General features: G+C 39.7%; 2 long non-coding RNA genes across 6 annotated transcripts in view; one reads left to right on the top strand and one right to left on the bottom strand.

The window, feature by feature from the left end:
* LOC148219683 (uncharacterized) overlaps nt 1-24,625 on the top strand; it is a 143,386-nt gene that overhangs the window by 73,252 nt on the left and 45,509 nt on the right. The gene's annotated exons all lie outside the window — the stretch shown is intronic.
* On the bottom strand, nt 964-1,692 carry LOC148219684 (uncharacterized). The gene is made up of 3 exons (XR_015799493.1): nt 1,638-1,692; nt 1,108-1,170; nt 964-1,010 (listed from the first exon to the last, which is right to left on the bottom strand). It is a non-coding gene; the product is annotated as an uncharacterized LOC148219684 (long non-coding RNA).

The following is a 24,625-nucleotide window of genomic DNA, read 5'->3' as shown; positions in this document are numbered from 1 at the left end:
CTAGGGAGGTGGTGAAGTCACTGTCTCCAGAGGTGGCTGAGGGAAGACTGGATGTGGCACTCAATGCCCTGGTCTAGTCGACATGTCGATCATACGTTGGACTTGACGACCTCAGAAGTTATTTCCAACCTAATAGATTCTGTGATTCTAATAAAGAATTATACGTTTATGCTCTGAAATGTCCAGAACAGCATCACTTCTCATCAGTTCTATGTATGTCCTTAATTATTCTGATAATAAATTTAGAAGTACCATTCCCACATTTCAAAGTGGTTAACAGCAATAATCTAGTTGCCATAAAAGAGATCTACACACTGCTGTTGCTTTATTTGTCGAGTATAACTGCCTGGGAAAAGATGAATTAAATTAATAAGTACATCTTCTGTTGAAAATTACAATTCCCTGCAGTCATGGGGTGTATTCTCTCTTCCTCCCTTTAGACTACTTAAAATGTGAGCATGAATTTAGTGGGAAATTGTGACAGAATCATGCTGATCCACTTAGTAAAGTTTGCTAAATTTGAAGCAGTGGTAAATACAAAGCATTTTTTCCTTCTGCCATTAGCAAGAGCACTACTGACATGATCCTCGAAATGTGCAGTCTTTTTCTCTATTTACTGAGAGTTTCTGTTCTTGCAATGTTTCAAAGAGCTGCAAAGACCAAGACATTGGATATTAACTGCAAATGAGTACCTGATCTGTAGGGACAACTCCATTTATTATGCTAGCTCCATCAAAACCGAGCCTCTCAGTCCACTGAGATCTACTCTTCTGGCTAGCAGCTTGGTCTCTGCCACACCTCTTCAGATCTTTCAGGTAGTATTTTGCTGTAGGCAATATGGATTAGAAAAAAAAAATGAAAAAAACTAATCAGAGGAAAAACATTTCCAGTTTACTTTTGTAAAGTTGAAAATGCCAAGAAAAGTTGTACATTAATTTTAAAAAATGAAAAAAAAAATTATACCTCTAGATGTTTCATTGATTTGCAGATCTCTTCCAAGCATTCACTCTCTGAAACAAACCACAAAGGTGTTAGAAGTACAGTAAACAAGTAGAGAATCTAAGAGGATGGAAGACATTTCAAAGAGGGCCATTAGAGCCTGCCTACCTTCTCAGGAGGGAAGCTGGCTAAATCTGTGATCTGTGTTTCTTGAAGTTTTATTTTCAATTTCTAGGGAAAATTCAGAAGAGAAAAATTAGGCATTCACCTTAGTGAACAACAACAACAACATAAAATTTTACAGTAATATTTTTTGTTTCTGGTATAATGACACCTAGATGCGACAGTCATATTGGGATCCCTTGTAGCTGCTGGGCATATGTATCACTAAAGCAAACCTTACAGTTGTGAAGCACTTAATGTCTCAGTAAAAGTAATGATAGTATTATATGCTAGCCAGGGAAGACAAATCAAACAGTAATCATTTATGGGCGTAGTTTGCAGCTGAAGTTTTCACTTATTTTAATTCTGCTTTCATTAGTAGCAGTAAGGAACAATTCAAAAAGTCACAGGCAAAAAGAAAAGCAACTGGCCCCAGTTAAATTGAGAGCCCCGTCCTGCAACTTACCCTGTTTCAGAGAGTAGCCAGTCATTTATGAATGGGGAAGAGTATGAGGAATAAGTGTAAAAATGCTTACCCAGACAATTATTCTGGTCTTCAGCAATTCAACTCAACGATTTCCTAATGTGGTCCCACGGTGTTAATAGACTGCATGGATTATTCTTTCATAGAATTGTTAAGGGTTTTTCTTTGACACATGTTCGCTTGCTGCATCCAAACAATTCTGAAGCAAGAAATTCCACAGAGATGCTACCTGTCCTGCATAGTGAAAGGAAGTGTTTTTACAAAGAGACTTGAAAAGAGAGTAAGGTCATATGTTGGAAAGAGGTGTGAAGCAGGCAAATAAGGGGGAAGAAGGGCCACAGTCTCTAATGGCATAGCAGCTTCTGAGATAATCAGACAGTGAGGAGGTGGTAACAAAGCAAACACTTGCACTGATGACTGCAAAGCTTTGCAGATCTCTATGCTTTTCCAGTGTGGTTAAACTCAAGCTTTTTATGTTGCTCCTGTATATGGCATTGCTGCAAAATGAGGAAGAAGCATAGAAAGTGTACCGCAGTTCCAGTGATTGCTTCAAGTGTTGTCTTGTCTGTGCCCCTCTCTGGAATTTGTAATTTCAGATTTAGCTGGGCTGACTCAGTCACTTTGTAACCCTGCAGCTCTCAGGCAGAAAGAATCTGTGGAGAAACTTGTGAGAGGGCAATTTCCCTCCGGCAAATATAAACTTCTACTGTCATCCCTGCTGTTTTTGTTGGAGCTGACAAAAATTCTTCTAGGCTGCGAGAGCAGAAGGGCAAGTGGAAATACCTCCTAGGGTCAGACTCCTTTCTGTTTACACTCTTCACCAAGGCAGAGTGTTTATCTGTGTTTTTTTCCACAAGTCTGTTTAAAGCATCCAGAATGTTTAAAATGGGTACACAATGATTCAATGCTACAAAAATTGAAGTCAGTCAAGGTAAAAAGCTAGCAAGATGGGGATCTTTCCTGACAGCTGTAGAAACAACCAGCACTCTCTGTTCTGCTTTACAGCTCTATCCAATATTGTCAACATCATTGTCATAGCTGGGATGTGACAACCGTTTTCTCTTAAAGGACTTAATTTGTGATCTAAAACATTCCTAATAAGCTCAATGCACATTCCAAGGGAATGGGAGACAGCAGGCTGAATGCTGTGTAGTGTCTCTTACACACTGCACGAATTGAAAGCTCTCAGCCCAGTTTATGATCAAGGTCAGTGAATGCAAGTAAACTCATTAAAGTGTTTATGGGGTGCCTGGATAGATTAGATGGCCTTACTGACCTCTGCACTATACGTTCATTTCTCTGCAGATAAATAAATAAAAAGGCTCCACTGGAACCAGATATTTTCAGAGCAAGTATGGTTACTAACACAATTATTACAAAGCTCCATACCTTAGTTCTTACATTTTGTAATTTTTGTGTCTTGTTTAGAAAAACACATTTATTGCTTTTGAAATGTATCTGCAGAATGTATACACAGTCTTGTGTTTTATTAATCCAGTGACATCTATGGTCTTGATACCTCAAAGTTAATTTTGAATATATCTAGCAGACACACTTCTATCCATTTTTCTTGAATAAACCCATGTGGTGGCAGGGGAAAAGGCTTTTGGTTGAGTGTTGGTTGTTTTCTTTTTGTTTAATTCTGCCTTCTTTCTCTTAATCTTAACTTCATTATTAAGATGAATTGTAATGATGTTTAAAACCCTAGAGGCAAACTGGTTTAATTTGATTTCTTCTGATAGATGAGAAAAAAAAAATGTTAGGAGTTGCAATCTTGTATTCCATACTCTTGGGCTTACATTTTTAATGTGTCTTTCAAGCTAAAATTGATTTTTTTTCTTTCTTTTAAAATAAAAAATGGCATATTTTATGAGAAAATGAATACCTTTGATATTTTTTTAAATTGATTGATAAGCATTCACATCTAGGATGAAGAGATGATCAGTTGTTTTCTTAACTATTGACAAAAATTTAGAGTATTTCACTTTTTTAAAAAAGAATATTTTAAAAAGAAGATGGAATATCTGTGTAAAAAGTTACAGAGTTAATTATTATTTTAAGTCTTGCATTTCTAAGTTACTATCTCCTTTATGTAATGGAAACCATAATTTCTAGCTTGTAGCTTTTTTAAGTCCACTGAAATAAATCAAAAAGTTCACTTGCAGGTGATGGGGAAAACTTCAAATTTAAATTTATATCAATTAGAGTTGAAAATATTTTATGGCTCCCTCAATCACGGAATCATAAAATGTGTTGGTCCATCAGGATCATCGAGTCCGAGCTCCTGGTCCTGCACAGGACACCTCAGGAGTCACAGATGTGCCTGAGGATGTTGTCCGAACGCTTCTAGCACTGTGTCAGGCTGGTGCTATGGCCGCTGCCCTGGGGAGCCTGTTCAGTGCCCAAACAGCCTATGGGGCAAGAGCCTTTACCTGATACCCAGCCTAAACCTCTCCTGACACAGCTTGAGGCCATTCCCTCGGGTCCTGGCACTGGGCACCACAGAGAAGAGATCAGTGCCTGCCCCTCCTCTTCTTCTCCTTCCAGTGAGGAAGTTGCAGACTCCAGCCAGGTCTGCCCTCGGTCTCCTCCAGGCTGAGGGTCCTCAGCCGCTCCTCAAGGGCTTCACCTCAAGGCCCTTCACCATCTCTGTGCCCTTTATTTGGACAGTCTTTGACAGCTTAATATTTTTTTCATTTTGTGGCACCCAAAGCTGCCCCCAGCACTCGAGGTGAGGCCGCCCCAGCCCAGAGCAGAGCAGGACAATCCCCTCCCTTTCCCAGCTGGTGATGCTGCCCCATGCCAGATATTCCCCAGGACAGTGTTGGCCCTCCCAGCTTCCAAGGCACATTGTTGACTCATACAGTTATTGCTGTCTATAACATCTTTTCTGAATATATGTATCAACCTATAAATACTGGAACTTCTGGCTTTGTGTGATAATTCCATATAGTGACTGTTCAGCCTGAAACAAATAAATCTTTGTTGTGACCTAATTAATTGTGGTCTTCCAATACCTGAAGGGATGCTATGCAAAAGATGGAGAGAGACTATTTACAAGGGCGTGTAATGACAGGACATGGAGGAATGGCTTCACTCTGAAGGAGAGCAGCTTTACATTAGATATTAGGAAGAAATTCTTCCCTCTGAGGATGGTGAGGCACTGGCACAGGTTGCCCAGAGAAGCTGTGGATGACCCATTCCTGGAGGTCTTCAAGGCCAGGCTGGATGGGACTTTGAGCAATGTGAGATAGTGGAAGGTGTCCCTGCCCATGGCAGGGGCATTGGAAATTCATAATCTTTAAAGTCCCTTCCAACCCAAACCATTCCATGATACCATGATAAAAAAACCCTCTTTTTCATCTGTATTAAACTGGAACTTCTGAAGCTTGAGCTTCTACTTCTCCCCCTCTTCTGTTTAAAATGTCAGTTCTTCTCTTGCTAGTCTAATTATTAACAAATTGCTAATAATAATTGCACAATAAGTAGAAACAGGGTCTATGGCACTTGAAGGCTGAAGGCTTGTCAGTCAAACACACACTTTAATCCACAAAGAATGCTGGAAAAACCAAACTAAATGCTTGTTTAATATAGTAAGTAAACTTGGGACAGCCCTCTGTGTGTTACGAAAATGCACTCTGGTAGTTTTTCCAGATCACAGCTCTTCCTTCGGCAACAAAAATTACCAAAACTATTGTCCGAATTGGGAGCAGGGCAGAGAAACTGAGCAGTCTTCCCCAGATGGGCCAAAATCTTAAACCAGCAGGACAGTGCTTTTCAAATTACAAAAGAAGGTAGAATTATTTTTCTATAGTTAGAATTATTTTTCTACAGTTATCATAATACTACCTCCAGATATGTTTTTGTCTTGGCCTTCTTTATTTTATGTATTTACTATGAAAAAGAAATTGCCATGACTATTCAGCAGCGACATTTTGTGTTTGCTTCAGCTGCAATGCATGTTGCTAAACATAACTAACAGTCTTAATTCATAGTGACCAAAAAACCACATGCATTACAGCAGTATGCAGCAAAAGTCACAGATGTGTTCATAGACATCAGTTTGCATCAGGGGTCCCTAACCTCTGGAAGAACAGAATTTGAAGTAGAAGCTTCAGCCCATTTCAAGTAGTTCCAAGTAATTTTGCAATAATGGGTCAACATCAAGGTCTGGAAAATATTTTTTGACTGCTTTTTCTGGGCTTGCTCAAAGCCTGACTTTATAGCAGTTGGGCTATAAAAGCTTGAAAGTTTTCAAAAGGGTTTGCAGAGACAACCTGAATAAAAAATAGTTATAAATATGTGTGTCTATGAGAGCATCGTTACCATGTTGTTCTCATTAATACCACCTGTAAACCTGGCTTCATTTTTTTTTCCTCCTCTATAAACCGTGTTGTCAGTATGCCTTCCACGTAGGCATTTAACAAGAATTGTATACTAAATATTTTAATATTTCCTTAAGGTTGTCTATAAATGATTAAAGAAAACCTAGTAAAGGAAATCTGGATTTGTATTTTGCCAACATGATTTTATCTCCCTCTTCTTCTGAAAGATGTCTTTGGCTAACAAAGACATGTATTTTGCAATCTACCTGAAGAACAAGTTCTTAACTTAATTGAAACATCATGTCTTAGGTTGCAATGCAAGATGTAACCAAAACTGTGTACTCTTATCACCATCTGTCAAAAACCAGGTGAGGCAATGTTCATTATCTTTTCAATACCTCATCCTCCCTCCAGGGAGATATGTTCTATTAATGGGCCATTGAGTCTCACTGCATGACTGATAAAATTACATCATCCCACTGAGAGTTGCTCCAGCCAGGGGGAGGAGCCAAGCATTTCCTACTTGGATATAATCTGAGATTTGGAACACCACAGTCAGCCTTTTCCCACTAAATTCTCAGAGGAGCACCAGAACTTTCTGTATCATCACTGGACCTTTGGAGGAAAACTGCACCCTTCTACAGGAGCACTGCTTCAACTGAACCACATCTGTCACTCCAGGAGGACTGCAGCCACCATTTAATGGGACTGCTACCAGCACCCTGACTGACGGGGTGTCAGGTTGTATTCTGACTCTGTCAGTGTTTTGTTGTTTTGTATTACTGTATTTTTATTTTATTTTTTCCTAGTAAAGAACTGTTATTCCTATTCCCATATCTTTGCCTGAGAGCTCCTCAATTTCAAAATTATAATAATTTGGAGGGAGGAGGTTTACATTTTCCATTTCAAAAGAGGCTCCTGACTTTCTTAGCAGACACTCATCTTTCGAACCAAGACAAGGTACTTCTGTGTTTGTCTAGACTTTCACAAATAAAGAATAACATCAATCAACAAATCAAATAATTTTACTCTAAAACCTAATATTGCTCAGAGAAATCTCGACAGATTTATTTCTAATCCACGTGACAGAAGGTATAGAAAGTAAGGAGATCTCTATTAATTTGTTTGAGAACAGAAAAATTAATGACTCCTAATGCCAAATTTCTAACAGGAAGGCATGGTTACCTCAGCCCCTAAGCTCATATGTGCATGCAGGCTGTGCTTTGAACCTGTCTTACAATTCCCCTTCCTATATGCAAATGCAATTAGGTTGTGGAGGCTAAACAGGAGCTTCAGTGAGGCTTGTCAAGCTCACAACTGTGGTTGCAGGCTCAACTCTTCTGTGCCACCTCCTTGGCAGCATGGACTGGGGCAGCTTGGACTGAGGCAGTTCACTTCCTTAGATCACCTATTTAGTGCACATATGCTGAGGACATTGTGTCGGGCACATTTGTCCCACATGACCACTCATATGACTTCTGTTTTGTCATCAGCATGACTAGCCGTTATAGATAGATAATGCAATGGTTTGTTCTCACAATTAAGGGATTGTTTCGGTTTGAAAGACAGGTGTCTGCTAGGGAAAGAAGGCAGGAGCCTCCCTTGGACTGCAGAATGTAAACCCTCTCCCTCTGAATTACTGTAATTCTGAAATTAAGGGGCTCTCAGGCAAAGATATGAGGATAGGAATAGCAGTTCTTTACTAGTATGTATAACAAGGCACACAAACAACAACGACTGTGGCATTAATAACAAACAGAAGCAGGGACCCCGTGACCCTTCTCGGCCGAGACAGGAAAGGATGGAGGAGAGGCTTTGCTTCACCAAGCCCTGGAGCAGTCGGTCCCGGTGCCCCTGCGGGACTCCGAGGAGCACCAAGCTGGAAGGGCAGGAACGAGCAGAAGCCCCGGGGTGGTGGCCGAGCTGTATCAGAAGCTCTGTGGCAGCAGCTGGAGCTGCGGGATGTCCCGGCAGGGCTGGGGCAGCGGGGCCGGCTCCGAGCGGGGCAGGGACAGGGGACCGGGATTGCCGGGAACACGAGCGGATGGGAACAGCTCCGTCCTTTAGTGAGGTGGGTGCCAATAAGGTCCCGGGTCAGTGGCTGCTCTCACGGGCAGAGGCTCACCCCACAGAAGAAGCAGCAGCAGCTCCGGGCTGGGTTGTGGCCAATTCCTTTCCCCAGGCAACAACAGCTCCGAGCATCCTCCTCTGAAGAGCTGGCAGCTGCCCCAGCCCTCCTCTTCCTGCCCCAGATCCCCCGGTATCTCTGTCCCTCGGAGAGAAACTCCCCAGGTAAGATAAAATGCAGCCAGATGCCTCCTTCCCCCTGAGTTTGGCCACTTTGTTTTCTTTAGTACCCATACGTGCCCAGTAGTCAGTGTTTTGTAGCAACTTATGGGGAAAATGCTATACGTAGGAAGGAACTAAAGAAAAGAAACCTAACCCCCAACATGGATGAACATTATGCGTATGTTAAGAGAAGTTTTATTGATGTGTAGGCATGTTAGTGTGATTTGTTGTTTAGACATCCTGTGTTCTCCCCATAGTCCCCTTCACCCATCCTGCACGGTTGCCAAGGGATGGCCTTGGTAGTCAGGGCACGTAGAGGGGGGGAATGTACCTGTGTCCCTCCCCAGGGGTATCCGGGAGGAAGACAGGCCCTTTACTGGGAGGCGTGGGATGACAACATCTGACCTGCAATAAAGTTCAAGAACGTAAAAGTAGTCTCCACCAATGGATGAGAGTTGAGGAGAAGAGTTGAGGAACAGACTGTGGGAGGCAGGATTACCTGATGTAACCCCAGGGGGATAAAAGGGGGAACAGCCATTCTGTAGTTCAGCACGTGGTTGTATGCTCCTGCCACTGTGTCTCTTTCATTATTCAGTCCTTTGTTGTATTTGTTAAGGTTTAATAAACCTCTGAAATTCAAAAAAGTGAGTGGTGTGTTTCTCACACTAGCAAAGGGAAATCTGCTTTTTCACCTCTAGCATAATTTTGGAAGTAACCACGAGTGAATGCAAAATCATAGCTAACTGAAGGTTTAGATTTCAGCTAATAAGATATCCCGAACTGTAAGAATCGTGTTCCAGGGTCTTTTCCATACTAGCTTTACCTCTATCAAACAATGTATGATTGAGAATTTTCCAGTAGGATATGACACTGTACTGAGGCTGCATAGAAAAATTACAAAGCTAAATAAATGTGGGCAAGGATCGTTGTGTCCAGACACCTTGTAAAATTACATTACTACATTTAAAGCAATTGATACAGCCCAGAAAAAAACCTCTATAGGAGAGAAACCTGCTCCTGAGACACTTGAGATTTTGCTGCAAAGGAAACCAAACTGGGATGAGTTTTGAAGGCATAAACCTCCCCCCACCCCATTTCCACGCTCATGTCATGTTGGGAACAGAGTTAAAGAGACACCAATGTTACCGTAAAAGTGCTGATTCTTCTCCCAGGGATCCACTGACAGGACATAATGGAACAGTTCGAAGCTGTTTAGAAGGATACACCCTGGCAGCAGCTCCTAGCTCTGCCCATGGGTAGTTACAACCCTGGCTCACTGGACACAGAAACAAGGGACACTGCTAAGCTGATCGGAGTTGCAGCCCTCTTTTTGGACTCTAACAGCTGTAGATCTTTCCTACATTGAGGGGCCCAAAACTGGCACTGATGGCTGCGTGCTTGAGACACGAAGTGGGGGAATAGGAGGGGGGAAAGAGAGTACCTTCCTGATATTTTTCCTGGGAATTTTCTCTCGGGGGGAGGGTGGGGGCAGTTGCTCACTCTCAGTCCCTCTTGGTTTCAGAGGAGGAAACGGCGTTCACTGCTAACGCCGCCATCCTAACACCGGGAGCTTCTGCTGTTGGACTCCGCATCCCTGCCCTGCCAGGCCGCCCCGCCATTCCAGCTTGCTGCTTCCAGGGATCCTGCTGGAGCAGCGGGGCCGGCCCCGCCGCAGGGCTGCTGAAGCAAAGCCTCTCTTTTCCATCCCTTCCCGTCTGGGCCCAGCCGCCATTACCGCCTGCTCCCCGAGCCCGCGCCACAGCGCCCCCTGCCGGCGCGCGGGGATCAGCGCACCTGCCCCGCCCACCGGGAGCCAGCGGCGCCCCCTGCCGGCGGTGACGGGAACTGCAGCAAGGGGAAAGTGCCCGCGGCCGAGAGGGCTGAGCTGGGCTCCTGTTCTGGTTGGTGTCAGTGACACCGCTGGTGCTGTCTGGGTGCCTTGCTGTACCCACCAGCAAAGAGCTGCTATTCCTAGCCCCGTGTCTTTGCCTGACAGCCCCTGAATTTCAAAATTATGCTAATTCAGAGGAAGAGGAGTAACTTATCCATTTCAAGGGAAGGCCCTGCTTTCCCTAGCAGTCTTTCAAACTAGGACGGCTTCTCCAGTGCAAAGCAGAGCAGGACAATCCCCTCCCTTTCCCAGCCGGTGATGCTGGGCCTGATGCCTCCCAGGGCACTGCTGGCTCATGTCCAGCTTGTCATCCACCAGGATCCCCAGGTCCCTTTCCATGGTGCTGCTCTCCAGCCTCTCATTCCCCAATCTCCCCATACATCCAGGGTTGCCCAATCCCAGGTGCAGAATCCAGCACATTCCCCTGCTGAACTCCACACAGCTGGTGATTGCCCAGCTCTCCAGTTTGCTGAGGTCTCCCTGCCTTAGAGCAAGTCAGCATCTCTTCCCCATTTAGTACCATTGTCAAGCTTAGTGTATCTCTGAGGTAGGAGAGAGGGTAGGAGGATAGGGAAGGTTAATCTGTGGGCCCCCTTGTGTGTGTGTATGAATTGCCAGTGAGCCAAGAGCCATTACAGTTCAATATCAAAGAAATTAAGTGCCCGAAGAGTTTTTCCTTATTCTGTAATTTCCCTTCCTTCCCCATGTATTGACCCTGGAGGAAGTTCACATCCCATGCTCTTACAGGAACTTCAGTGTGACTTTTAATGCCATTGCTGCAATGGCCTTTATGTGGATTACGAATTATCATAATACAGCATACACTAAAAACCCTTTCTTCTGCTCTTAGTCTCACTTCAGTTTAGAGAAAACCCTTCAGAGTAGACAGGACCCTTTAGTCACACTTAAATAACCACATGCTGCAAGCAGAGCAGTGTTCCATCTATACCTTTTGATTGGGTTTGTCTTGCTTCTCAAGTGTGAAAGGTTTGCTATCTGTCCTAAGAACTTAAGATCCAAAATTATTTTGGTTGGAGTTAGAACTGTTGCTAAGTAAGGAAAAGCTTTTCACTATAAATTTATTTTACTTTACTCTCATTTAGTTCTTAAAAATTAATCTTAACTGTACAGAGACTGAAAATCTGATATATATCAATCTATAAACTGGGAAATATTGAGAATGTGGAACTCTGGATGTTTATACAATATTGTCTCATATATACAAAAAGGTCACAGACCTAAAAGTTTTAAATTTTCACATCATTCATCAAAAGGCTGCAACTGGTGAATTTTTGGTGGGGGGACTCAAGCTGAATTCAGGATCTGCCTGGATATGCTCTTTTCCTTTGACAAAGATGACTCATTTTGTCATTCCAAAAATACATTTGTATTACAAATACTCCTCAGGAACAACTTTAGGAATCTAATAAGTATCAAACCATTTAATCACTGATGTTATTTATGTCTATACATTCTTTATGGCACCTTTAGGACAAATTAAATTTTACCATCTTTTGAACAGCCACTAGAATGAAACATATAATCTTTTTGATATACAATAGGTGAAATATTTGCAAAACCAGGAACCAGAGGGTTTAAGCCTACTATTTTTCTGAACTTTTTCTTACTCTTGTTGCTGAGCTTCTAGCCATAGTGGGCTTTTAATAGTGTAAGTTACAACAAACTGAAGTGTAAGGTTTCCAGTAAAAATAAATGAGTTGGGTTTCTCACAGAGACAGCAGCTTTTCAAATCTTCCTTTATCATCCATTCTTCGGGTATTTTATCTGACCAGGGGTGACATACTTGTGCAGGATTTTCTTTTTATCCCCTTTTATATTTCAAGCTTTTTTTTCTGTCTCAGACCTGCCACTTACAATCCTTTTGTGTTTTCCTTGGTGCCTCAGAACTTTAATGGTCGAGTGTAGTAGCCAAATCTTTGGAAATTTCTTCTGTACCTCTGCATAGACTCCTTCAGTGAGGGCCACAGAGCTGTCACCATGAAAAGTGAGAGACCCCTGTGGTTAAACCCTGGTTATACCCCTGTGTCTGGGGTATTTGTTTCTGAAAATGACAGCAGAATGGTTAAAAGGATTTCTTTCTACCACACAGTTGCCTTAGAGATGCACGTGATTTTCTTGGGGTCATGTAATGGGGTGAAGATGAGCTAGGGAGTTGGCCAATTCTCTTATTTTACTGCTGGTGATTTGTTTGATGAAGGGCTTGATAGCTGGCTGTTGGCAAGCCTATTAATGTTAAATACTTAAACATTATAGAAGCATGCAATTTAAATACAATTAAACATTTATTAAATGTCAAATATCAATGAATGATTGATGGAGCATTCACTAATTGAGTAGAAATCTTGGAGCTGCTGTGATGACCACAGTGAATTAAAAAATCACTACAAATAAAATGTTTGGGGATTTGGGGGCATTTAAAAGGCAATTTTCCATATAGCTTCCTGTGAGTGAGTTGGTCTTATTTTGAAATTAATATAGGGCTTCCTCCTGCAAATATTCCTATGAACAGTCTGCTAAATGTAATGGGACTATTAAAAAAGATATGTGCTCCTTGCAACAGTAAAGCTTTTCAGTTATGGACATTCATCATCTTGAAAAGTAATGATGACTTTATTTTATATGACTACTTTCCTTCAGTCATGTAATCCTAATAAATTTCTAAGCTGTGGGAATGATTGTTTGATTTTTTTTCTCCTTATGTGATGTTAAGTTGCAATATTTATTTTGTTGTTTTGGAGACAACTGGTTTGTCTAAGTCTAGCTGTTGATGATTTCACATCATTCCTTGTTAATTTATAATAATTTTTTTTGTTTTAGAGGGACTTTTTCATAATGTTGTATCTTTCAATCTTAATAGATATCTATTTTACATAGCAGGTATAAAGGAATTTTTTGGTAATAATACAGAAAAATCTCGGGTTTTGCATGTTTTCACTTGTCACCTGCTAACAAATAAAAGTTTTTTGAGAAATGTAACAGTAGACATACATGTCACAGGTTATGTAAGAGGAGGACAGTCTGCAACCTTGAAAGAGGTGTATATTAATATTCTTTGGATGAAGATCAAATTAATTCTAATTATCTAGCCCAATCCTTCATTTTCTCTGACAAAAAAAAAAAAAGGATGAAGATTCTGTAAGGAAGTGGTGGGTGTATAAAAACTATGCTGGTGAAAAAGTAATTTTTTGCAACTACAAACTGGGATATGAGACTTTTTCTGTTTCAGTACTGACTGGAGATTCCTACCATGTAGCAGCCCTATTGAGCTTTGAGATGAGCTATATAATTTTCCTGATGCTGTTTGCATAATGTGTGCAGAAAGTTGCCCACTGGATTTAGCCCCATCTGTGGCAACCTCTGTGCATGGAGGGTTTGCAATATCAGGGCCTCGCTGCTAATCAGGATTACTTTGCCATCTTTGGTTACAGCTCTGAATGAGAAGAGCTGCTTCATGCCTCAGTTGTGTATCACGCTTGGCAGTCCCCTGTGCAGCTTTGAACAGTCGGCAGATAGTAAATGAGTGAATGACACAATAGTGAGCAGCTAAATCTTTTGCAGTGTCCTACCAAAAGAGGAAGCTAATCACTCTCATTTCTGGTAGTGCACAGATCAAATGGAAACATCAGCTTCTGGGTAAAATCTAATGTAATAGATCTCTGCTTAGAAATCACTTCCTGTCCTTACTTTCTCTCTCAGCAAATTTAAGAACAGCTTCTAAACTTTTTACCTCAATATTTGTTCTCTAAGCTGATCAGGCAAACTGGAAGGATTTGGAGGATAAGGCTGTGTGTGGTAGAAGTGAGGGCATCTGAATTCTGCTCTTGGTGGCAGTGTTAGCCCTATAGAGGTACTGATGGAAAACAATGGGAAATAATTGATTGCAGAATTTCTTCATTGTGTCTGCAAGCTGAGGACACAACTGATAAGAGTGAGGTGGTATCACATTCAGCAGATTCACAGACAGAGTCATGCAGGTTGATATCGTGGCTCCTGAAAACCTGCACGGTAACACGATCAGTAGAGATAAGCCAAGGTTTCTGAGACTCATTTGAATGCTGAGCAGAGACCAACATTCTGCATGCAAGGACTACAAACAACTATAATCTTCACAGAAACAGTGAACACTGAGGCATTTGTCAGACAGGTAGCTGTGTACATTCAGAGCCACATAGGGCTGTCAGAAAGGGAAAGACAAGATTTTGACAGTTTTGGTGAGCATCCTGTATTGATTGCAGCTGATGTGTCTGGCCCCTAAGAATCATTTCATGTTTTGTCTGAGCAGCTTGACATATCTACAACATTGGAAATAAGAGTCTTTTTGTTCTTTTATTGTCATTTGAAAATTCTGTCATACCTTTGGGATTCACACCATGTGTTGTAAAGCAGCTGAAGTGTGAAGTCATAGAGGGAAGGTTGGTGAAGCAGACCACCTATTTTTCTGCCCACTCCAAAATGTTGTTGAGGGTATTTTAAAGTGCATGCTGCTGGCAATACAGTTGAGAGGAGGCTGAATAGTGTAAGTGGCTGGTCTGGCTTCTTGCTGACGAACTGGCCACAGAAGAAGCCATAGGACTAGTCAGCTGATAAGGTTTTATTGAAGTTGTTTAGGCGTTTCAGACTGGAAAGTAATAAAATACCTTGATCCTGCTTGTGTCTCTGATCTGACGAATAATGGCAAAAGATATTTTAGGTCAAAATTTTGGAAAGTAGCTCCTTGGTGTTTCAAAACCTTCCTGCATTCACTTTTCTCGAGCAGTGATACTGGCAGGCCAATGCAGTTTGACTTTGCCCACACAGAACCTGTCACAGGCAAATGATACTGCCAGGAAAGTGCAGTGTGCAATCTTACATCTGTTGAGAAAGTGAGACCTTTCAAATGTAATCCAGAGTGACACTTTGATCAAGGTAAGTGTCTTGAGGTTTTGAGTTTTGTTTGTTTGTTTGGGTTCTTTTGCTTTGTTTTGGGTTTTTTTTTTTCTGTTTTTATGTATTTCTTCTTTTATGTATTTCTTCTGCTGCTAGCATAGCTTGGAAAGCACTTGGACTCAAGTGAAGTTTGTCATGAAGCTGTACTCGGTCAGTGAACACTCACAATAGTGTCTGTCTCCTTCACAAAAACAACAACAACAACAACAACAAAGAGCAAAAAACCCCAAAACAACAACAACAACAACAACAACAAAAATATAAAATGGTTTCAGGGATAAATGTGGAGAAATCTACAAAAAACAATAAAAAACCCCCTGTTTTTTTTAACACATTGGGACTAGGAAATAGACTAGATAGCCAAAGGCAGATAAAATATAAGAGAAAGATCAGGCCAGAGCAAAGAAGTGAAATTAATATTTTAATTTGTGTTTCATCTTGAAAGACCTTGGTTTCTACACCAGACCCCTTTCTCTTGCAGATGTACTGCAGCATCAAATGTTTTCAAATTGAATTGTTATGAAAACCAGCACAGAATGAGTCACTAAAATGACTAGTAAAAAGCATGTGAATTTGCTGAGAGTTTAGGGAATTTCAAAACCCAAGTAGGTAAGCTAGTAAGCAGTAATATATAGTTTCATGATTAAAGCTGCATTAGTGTCACAGAATTAGAGGATGATTAATGCAATGTTAATTTTTAAGGGTGGTTCTGGGAGACATCATGGTAATGACAAACTAATTGTACAAAAAATATTGCTAGCCATTCTTCTGTAAAAAATATGTTATTCATATGAGTAAATACTAGACACTAAGCAACAGTTAAGCAGATTTTACTCTGGAAAATCTATTTTAGCTCTTTGAAGAAGATTGTAAGCATGTACACAGGGGACCTGCAGCTGATATGCTCTGCTTGGATTTCTAGAAGTTATTTGACAAGATCCCTTCTCAAAAGGTCTTACAGCAATTCAGCTGTCATGGCATAAGGGGGAAGGTCATCATATTTTTAAATAACTGGCTTAGAAGATGAAAAGCAGAGAGTTGAAGTAACTCTTCAGTATCCTCAGAGAGGGATATGTGATATATGTATGTGTTGGGCCAACTTTGTCTGCAAATAATCAAGGAAAAGGGGTGAATGGGAAGGGGACAAAGTTTACTGATGATAGTAAATGAATCAGTGAAGTAAATACAAAGGCTGACTTTGAAGACATATACAGGCAATGGGTAATCAAATGGCAAATTACATTTCCAAATGATAAGCAGAGGAGGGCAACTGTATATAGGGAATTTTTAGGAAAAAGAAGGTAGATCACTGTCACATGAGATTATAAAGCTGTTTTCAAGGCATTATGCCTTGAAAACTCTCTACAGAATTTGTTTCCTCTTCTAAGGAGTGATAAATACTAAATTAGAAGAACTACTAAAATAAATAAGTACTAAATTAGAAGAACTACTAAAGATTTTGTGGAAGACCAAAAGATATGAAATTGCTTCTATATGATAAATGATAAGAATAAGGATTTTCCTTTGGAAGAGGAAGGAAAAGGGTACCTAAGGATATTTTAAAACAAAGCCATTACATTGTAAGAGGAATGGTGGCAAACAGAGATGCATTATGATTTCTTTTACTCACCTTTTGTACAAGAACCTGACAAAACCAGGTGAGTTTATCATGCACAAGATTTTAAACAGGAAGAGGTACATGTCCACAGAGTGTGTAATTGATCTTTGGAAATACATATGTGGGGTCCAGGGGAAACTGGACAAGTTTGTCAAAGATAAATTAATAATTCATTATTAATAGAGGGACATTCTTCTTATTCCTAAATGGCCTAACAAATTTTTTAGTGTGTTTGGAGAACTGATTCAAGTTTGCTCTTTTTTGGAAATACTTTATGGCAGGATGTTTAACACATTCAGGAAAGTCATACTGGAGGAATTCTTCCTGTTTTTCTTAACCTGTCATTTAAAAACAGAGGACCCAGTTGATGAAGTTTACTGTGGTAGTTAAGCAGTCTTTTGCATAAGTTAGTCTCTCAGCAGAACAGTTGATCTTACAATTAAACTCCCTTTGAAATCTGGGAAGGAAAATAGCACAAGACCTAGGTGAAGCATTTAAATATCTTAATAGAGTGTGTCACGTAAACAGAAAAAAAAGAAAACATTCTTGGAAACTTAGAAGCTTTCTAGCTGTCAGAAAGCCAGGAAAGGCAGCAGTAGCAGTGCAGTTTGCTTCCATGCTGTCCCTTCAATTTCCTTAAGGCATAGTGGTATGTAATCTGCAATTTATATATGTAAAAATTATACATGGAACACATTAGACATCCACTGGGACCGCTGAGAAAAGAGTCTGGCCCAGTGATCATAGTTATTCGTGCGAACAGTAGCTGTCAGACACAATTAGATTACCTGTCAGAAGGGTCTGATGAATTACCAGGTTTGCATCTTACTCAGAGCACTGCTTACCTGTGCATAAACACTGGGAGAGTTCTTCGTTGTATATGAAATAGGTATGAATGGAATCAGTACCATATAATTACTTGCTGAAAACATTCTTAATATTGTTGTAAATTTTAAATAACTTCCTGTTTGTTCATATGCAAAATTAGCTTCTTAATGAATACTGAGATTTGGATTACGGAGCTACCACATGGAAATTTATAGTTAGGTGTGACTGGAAAACAGTCTATAATTCCTCTTCACTTTTTTTGAAAAAAAAATCGTTCTGATATTTACACATTATTGACATGAATATTTGCATATTTTCCTCAAAATATGAGAAATTTTGCTATTATTTTAATTAAAATGCTAGAAACATTAAAATGAGAGTGAGCTGAGTGGCATTTTTGTCTCTAAAAATTTTCAGTACTGTGTTTTTGAACGTCAATTCTTACAGCTTATTTCCCATGAACAAGCATTGATTCAGTCAGTGCCAAGTCTTCTGTAACAAGAATTCATAGTGCAGAAAAATGTGAACCAGATAAGAAGGACAGTTTTTCTAAAATTAGCCTACCTACCAGACTATCTGATTATCTATCTATCTATCTATCTATCTATCTATCTATCTATCTATCTATCTATTTTTGTATGTGTGTGCATGAGCCTCTGATTTCAAGAAAATTAAAGGGAAATTTTGTTTTCCTAATTCTGCATATCAGAAGCAAATTTTATCGCTTGTGGGTACCAAAGGACCATTTTACTGGGATATAGTGGATCCTGCAACATAATTAAGCTCCCTACAATTCTTTTATAGAAATGGCATTTATATTAACAAATTGAAGAATTATGTGTTGTCAGATCTCTTTTTGCATCCAGGTTCCTAATCTGAATATACAGACATTTGGCCACAGACTAGAAATATCTCCTCTGCCAGATTCATGGATTTAATACATTTGCTGTACAGAAGAAAGACATTTGCCTTAAGATTATTTATGTTACTCATAAACTCTTGTCTCTTGAATGGTTAAGGCTGACTCTGTGGTATGTCTGCCTAGGGAGAGGAGGAAAAGAGAAAGATTATTTGGAGAGATATGTTCATCCCTTTTTAAAGGAATGGGGACTGCTGTGACTTTTGAGTACTTTTGCTGCAGCTCAGATGAGGAGGTCTGTCTGTGCTTGTCATGGTGTAACATCTTATTCCCTGAATGTCAGACTATCTCTGGTGAATGGTATTTCAAAGCTTTGAATTTCCCTCTCAAGGGAAGTTTAATGCCATAAGAAATCTTGAATATTGACTAAGGAAAAAAAAAGGAAAGACACTTTGAATTTTGAAACAGAATGAACTATTCTAGCTTGTTTTTTTGGGAAAACAACGCTGAACAACACAAAAATAGCAATCCCAGTAGCTGTCAGACCTTTGACTGAATGTGTCCTCCAGGGACTCTACAAGTGTAAAATTGCCACCAGAGAGTGTAGTGGGGTGGTGGAAAGCCCTGAGAGACAATCTCAAATGTCAGCTTTCAGGACTGCAGACTCCTTTCGTCCTTCTGCCAGAGCAGTCAACTGAAATAAACACTTCAGACAGAGATGGAGGCTCTTGGGGCTCTTGACTTTGGGAATCTGGACTCCCTGGAGACCTCAGCTGGGAGCTCATTTGCATGGTCAGGCTTCTTTGCAGCCCAGTAATCGAGATGGCACAAAACAAGCAGCCTTTGGACTTGTGGAAGTCTGTTGAAAATAAAGTGCCACTGTGAAACCTTCTAGCTTCATTGTTCCTGTATTTTTCAGTGAAAAACTGTTTGCTTGGAAATTTCTTGGTCAGCTTTCTCTGGGGGCTGTAGTTTGAGAGAATTAGACATGTACCATGAAAAATGACAACAGATTGCAGGTCTGGAATGGGGAAAGGAAAGCTGCTGATGGGAGAACAACTTCAACAAGGAATTCAAATAATATTTTCCATGTTTTGGTTTGTTTTGGGTTTTTTTTTTTAATGGTGCAGTTTATGTTCTTCCTTGTATTTTCATCATGAAATTCTAAATCATATTTCATTGCTGCAAAGAAGACAAGCCATGTGAATTATATTTTAGATCATGGCTTTTTTTTGTAGTTTTTTTCAGTCAGGCAAGATTTTGGGTTAGATAGTACACATTTTAAAAATGCTTTGAAGGAAAATATATTTCCAAAATAATAACAAATTACAAACAAGTTTATATATAAAGTAGAAGCATGAGTATGGAAAACATCATGGAAAGCCTTGTTAAGAGGCTGCATAGAGAACCAGCTGCATAACTCCTTAGGGGGTTTGTGACAGAATTTCCTTTGAAAACACTGGCCTGCATGTTTTGATAACAGCTGGCTTCAATATTTTCTCGGCGATGTGGTAGGAGACACAGATATTCAGAAAAAAAAAGAGAAATCTAGGCACCTAGACAGACTGCTCTATTTGAAAATCACAGTGAGATGAGTTGTCTACTTTAAAGCACAAGTTTTGAATCTGTGCACACTAATTACAACAATTTTGAAGGAGAAATAAGTTTAAGCTGTCTTGCTTGGATAAAAATTTAGAGAAGTTGATAGTGTAATTACCTTAAAATAGTTAATCTATTGCAGGTGTGCATATACTTGCACATATTCAGTTTACTCAGCAGAGTTCATCCAGTTTATAAGCACTGTTGGCTCACAGCCTGCAGGCTCCAGCTCTAGCATGGGTTAACAGCATGGATTTTATCACAAGCTTTCTTGGCAGCAAGCAGGTAAAAGCAAACTTCAAAACCATTTTCCTTTGTTGGGAGAACCCCCTGAAGGGATTCAGAGGAAATAGTGCTGTCCATCTGACACAGTTACAGTCAGCCAGCAGTCTAGTGTCTCAGCAAGTAGCACTGCAGTCACTCAGTAATTTGTACTTCATGACTCGAGGGCTGTGAAATAATCTGTATGATATACAGCAACAACTGAGTGGTTAAACAAAAGGGTAATATGCACTTAATGCATGCAGGGGTTCATATGGATTGTGTGCCATCCACAAAACAGGAAATGTAGAGCAGATGTTTCTGTAAGGAGAGGCTTGGAATTTTTATTCCATAAAATCTTCTATTATGTGTGTTTATAAAATATACTGCAGTGCAGAGTGAGATTAACTTCCAACTAATAGTATATAAGTAAAGCATTATCTGACTTTAAAGAAACCCAAAACACTGTATGACTACATCTCTAGGTATCATCTGACCTACATATTTTAAGATGTTTCAGGGCTGAAAGAAAATGAGCTGCTAAAGGCATTATGTCTGGCAGAATGACCAGCCCTAGTTCTGCTGCTCCCCATGAAATAGTGGCATGGCTGTCATGCCAGAAATTCCCAGCCATGCTGAATATGCTGTGAGCATGCTTGGCATTTACCTTGGTAATGAAATATAACCTTGGCTGACCAGAGCTGCCTTCAGCAGCCCCTGGTGGCAGGGCTTCTCTGAGAGCTCAATTTACTTTGAAGTTGGTCTACTCTCAGCAGAGTCTTCACGAGAAAAAGACAGCAGCAGTGCTGCTTCTCCAGTAGACAATCCTTTAGGGGGATGGCTTTAAGCAACAAGAAAAACGAGAAACCAAAACACAATGGCTTTTCATGTATCAGGATTCTCCCCAGGTCCTGGAAAGGTTTACTCTACTGCATTGTACTGCTTTCTGCACCATTATAAAGGGCTTATTTGCAGTTGTCAGTGTCTTTTGTGCAGTGATGAGTTCCTCTGAAAATTCAAAGCTATGTAACTGTTTCTCTAGATTGATTTTTACGAAACACAGCTTTGAAAAATGTGGGCTCAAATATATAAAAGCGAAAAAAGAAAGTCTGTTTGGTTGCCTAATAATGCTACGCAAATATTTTATATGGAATATGTCTGGACTGTATCAAACTTTTTGAGAATATTCATGTCAGAAGCAAAACAGTCTTAGAGAAAAATATAAATATTTTTAAAATTCTCAATGTCGATGTGCATGTATGACCATGTGTTTCTTATTTCTTCTTATTTTTATTCCTTGATATAATGCTCAGTCTTCTCTCATGATTTCCGCTGAATTTCTGAAAAGCCACTGAAGTTATTATTTTCTCTTGTTCATGCAAGACTAACCCAAAGACACAAGAAAACATATCTAACTGACAGTTCATTGTCATTTGCTTCACCCCACACCTAAGGTTCCGTCTAGACACCAGTGACTGAAGGTCTTTATTCACTGCAGAAGTTCAGAGAGGACTGTATTCATCCAGCTACATTTGACTGCTTGTAGAGACAGCTTTACTCCGAACAAAATGATGTCAGAAGATGAATAGTTCAATCAGAGGAAAGTTCTCCTGCATTTAATTAACTTCACTGAAGCCAAAGTTAAGTGCTGAACTAGTGTGACCTCAAAACCTCTGTATGCAGAGAGGCTTGTTGTGAGCTAACCTGGTTATTTCACACTGTACCAGGTACTCAGCTAGAAAAACTAATCTAGCACTGACTGAAGTACAGCTAGGATACAGATTCCTAACATTTTTTTAGCTGATGCCTGCTTGTAAAATGAGAGGCATCTTTTGATTCTCTTTACCTTAGACCTCTCTGCCTTCCCTGACTGTGATTGAAGGGTTTGCTCATATTTCTCTGGGTCATATATTACTGAGCTTTTCAAATTTAAGCATCAAAAATGTAAGATTTTTAGAAGAGGTAAATAAAATACCCCATTCCTTATCATCTTCTTCCTTGTAAAAAAAGAATACTTAGGAATTTTGAAAATCTATCCACTTAATCACTTAATCTTCAACCTAACAGAATATTTTTATTCTTCTTTAAAAAGAGACTGGTCTGCCTTTACTCACTAGTTGATGCTATAAATGCACGTGACTTGAAAGGGCTCTCATTCTTATTAGAACAGGGAAGATTACATATTAAATGAGAAGTTCTATTGATAGCTTAATTTGATGTCAATAAAATCTCAGAGAAGTAATATGTGTTTTAGAGCCCCTGGGACAAGATATGATAGGAGCATTCTAAGATTTCTAGATTTCTACCACTAAACCACTGTTCTAGAAAAAAATTAATTAAATCTGCTGAGGTGAAAAATCAAGAAATAAAGAAAAAAACTTTCAACTATATTTGTAGAGGATTGATAACATCTGTGTCTGGTTCAGAAATGACAAAAAAGAATTATACAGGACACTTGAAAAGTTCTTTCAATTTGAAAATTCCAAGTTAAAGCTTTAAGATGTTTCCAAAAGGAAGATATTTTTTAATCCTTCTTTTTCTTCACAAAGCTTTTCTTCAAATATAGAAAATGTTAACCTTTTGCATAACTTCCTATTACAGCTTGAGTTACCCTCCAAAAATGCCAGTTACACATAAGTGTTACCTGTCAAGTGTTCATGCAAGTGTTACCTATCTAATGCATTTCTGGGGGTTCAGAAACCCACAGATTTTAAAGAAAAAGTGTATGAAAATGTCACTTTTTAAAAGAGATAACGTTTTTACAGGGAAAATAAATTTGGAATGAGCATGTGATGAAAGGATTATAAGAAGAGAATAAATAAAAAGAAAGTTGAGCAGTGGCAGGTTGGAATACAAGAAGCAGGAAGAAACTGTCAGATGCAGGAGCTGTGGCTTGTTTTGAAACAGGGAGAGTAAAAAAAAAGTGACTTCTGGCAAAAGCGTGTTTGGATGAATGAATCTGCCTTGTCTGGCAGGCAGATTAAAGCTTTTTTGCAGAGCTCAAAGTTTGCATTGACCACATGAACCCTCTTCTAACAACTACATATGAAGGAGCAAAATTTTGAAAAAGGATCCATACATAAAGTTAATAATATAAAGTCCTCAGTGTTATTGGTTTGGATCTTTTCCTGCTCAGTTTTGTAATTGATATCGTGATAGTTTCAGTCACCAAAGAAGGTCTTGATCTCACTATTTCGTGAAGCTATGAGGACATTGCTCTCATCACTATAGTGTTGTTTATTATAATGAAATTTAAAATGTTGTAAAACATCCTAGGGTCCAATAAGAGCAATGGTAATGCTTAGTGTCTTTATGTGCCAAGCCTAATATTCTCTTCTACAGAACTGTTCCACATATTTCATGGTGTTGTGATAGCATAATCCTTAGGAGGCACAGAAATCACCACTGGATTTATGTCATTTCTGTTACAAGTGTAGTAATGGGGAAGTTATTACCTACTTTGAAAGATTTTGTGCTTGTTTGGTGTTTGGGCTTTTAAAAATATCTTCAAGGCCAACTGTTTACAATAAACTGTCTGAAGAAATTGGAGTGCTGTGGCTTCAAACATCCTTGTCTGGCTTCAGAACTTTTCTTATTTAGTAAGGAACCACATGCCTGTATGGATGATGTAAGAGCATGTGATGAGTGCAATCTACAGAAAATGCACCTGGTTTGGAGGAGAATGGGGAAAATAGTGAATAGCAATCAATTGTGTCACTGGTTATTTCTCTTACACATGAAAATCTGTTGTAAAGAAGGGAACTTTCAAAAGCTGAGTGTGTCACCATAGTGGCCACTGCCAGTTTAATCAGTGTTTCCTAACCTGCTAAAAGCATTTCCTTCTTTCTGGGGAGGAAGCAAGATATCAGCTCCATGGCTGAGATGATTATATTACAGTGACTTTTAACTATGATCTTCCTCTATTTTTTTTTCCAATTAATCCATGGGGCTGGTATCCAGTCTGAATTAATACAGTGCTTTGGGGATTCATTGAAATTGAGCCTCGAGTCAGAGACAGGACATAATGCTGTGGCACAGCCTCACTGCAGCCTTCTCTTAAATGTCTTGGGTGAGATCCTGAGGCAAGAGATCAATGGAATCAGGAACCATGTCCAGCCTGCCAAGGACTATGGAAGCAGCTGGACCATTTTTCTGCACTGAGACCAAGTGTAAACAGATGGATTTTAAAAATTGCCAGACCAGTGTGATAATTTTCAGCTCACAGTCAGCAAACCCTGTAGTAAAGGCAGAGCAAGTAAAAGTGTACTGAGCAAGAGGTGCTGAACTCTTCTGAACTCTGTAAGAACCCACAATTAACCTTAGCTTCTGAAAATATCTACCAAACTTTGTCTCCACTTGGTTTATTTTTCCACGCGTGCAGAGGTAGTAGCAGACGTTTCCTCTTTTGAAGAATACTTTGACA

The sequence above is a fragment of the Sturnus vulgaris genome, chromosome Z (assembly GCF_052056855.1).
Source record: "Sturnus vulgaris isolate bStuVul1 chromosome Z, bStuVul1.hap1, whole genome shotgun sequence".
Classification (NCBI taxonomy): domain Eukaryota; kingdom Metazoa; phylum Chordata; class Aves; order Passeriformes; family Sturnidae; genus Sturnus; species Sturnus vulgaris.
The sequence above is the reverse complement of the archived record's forward strand: the minus strand, read 5'-3'. Positions and strand labels throughout refer to the sequence as shown.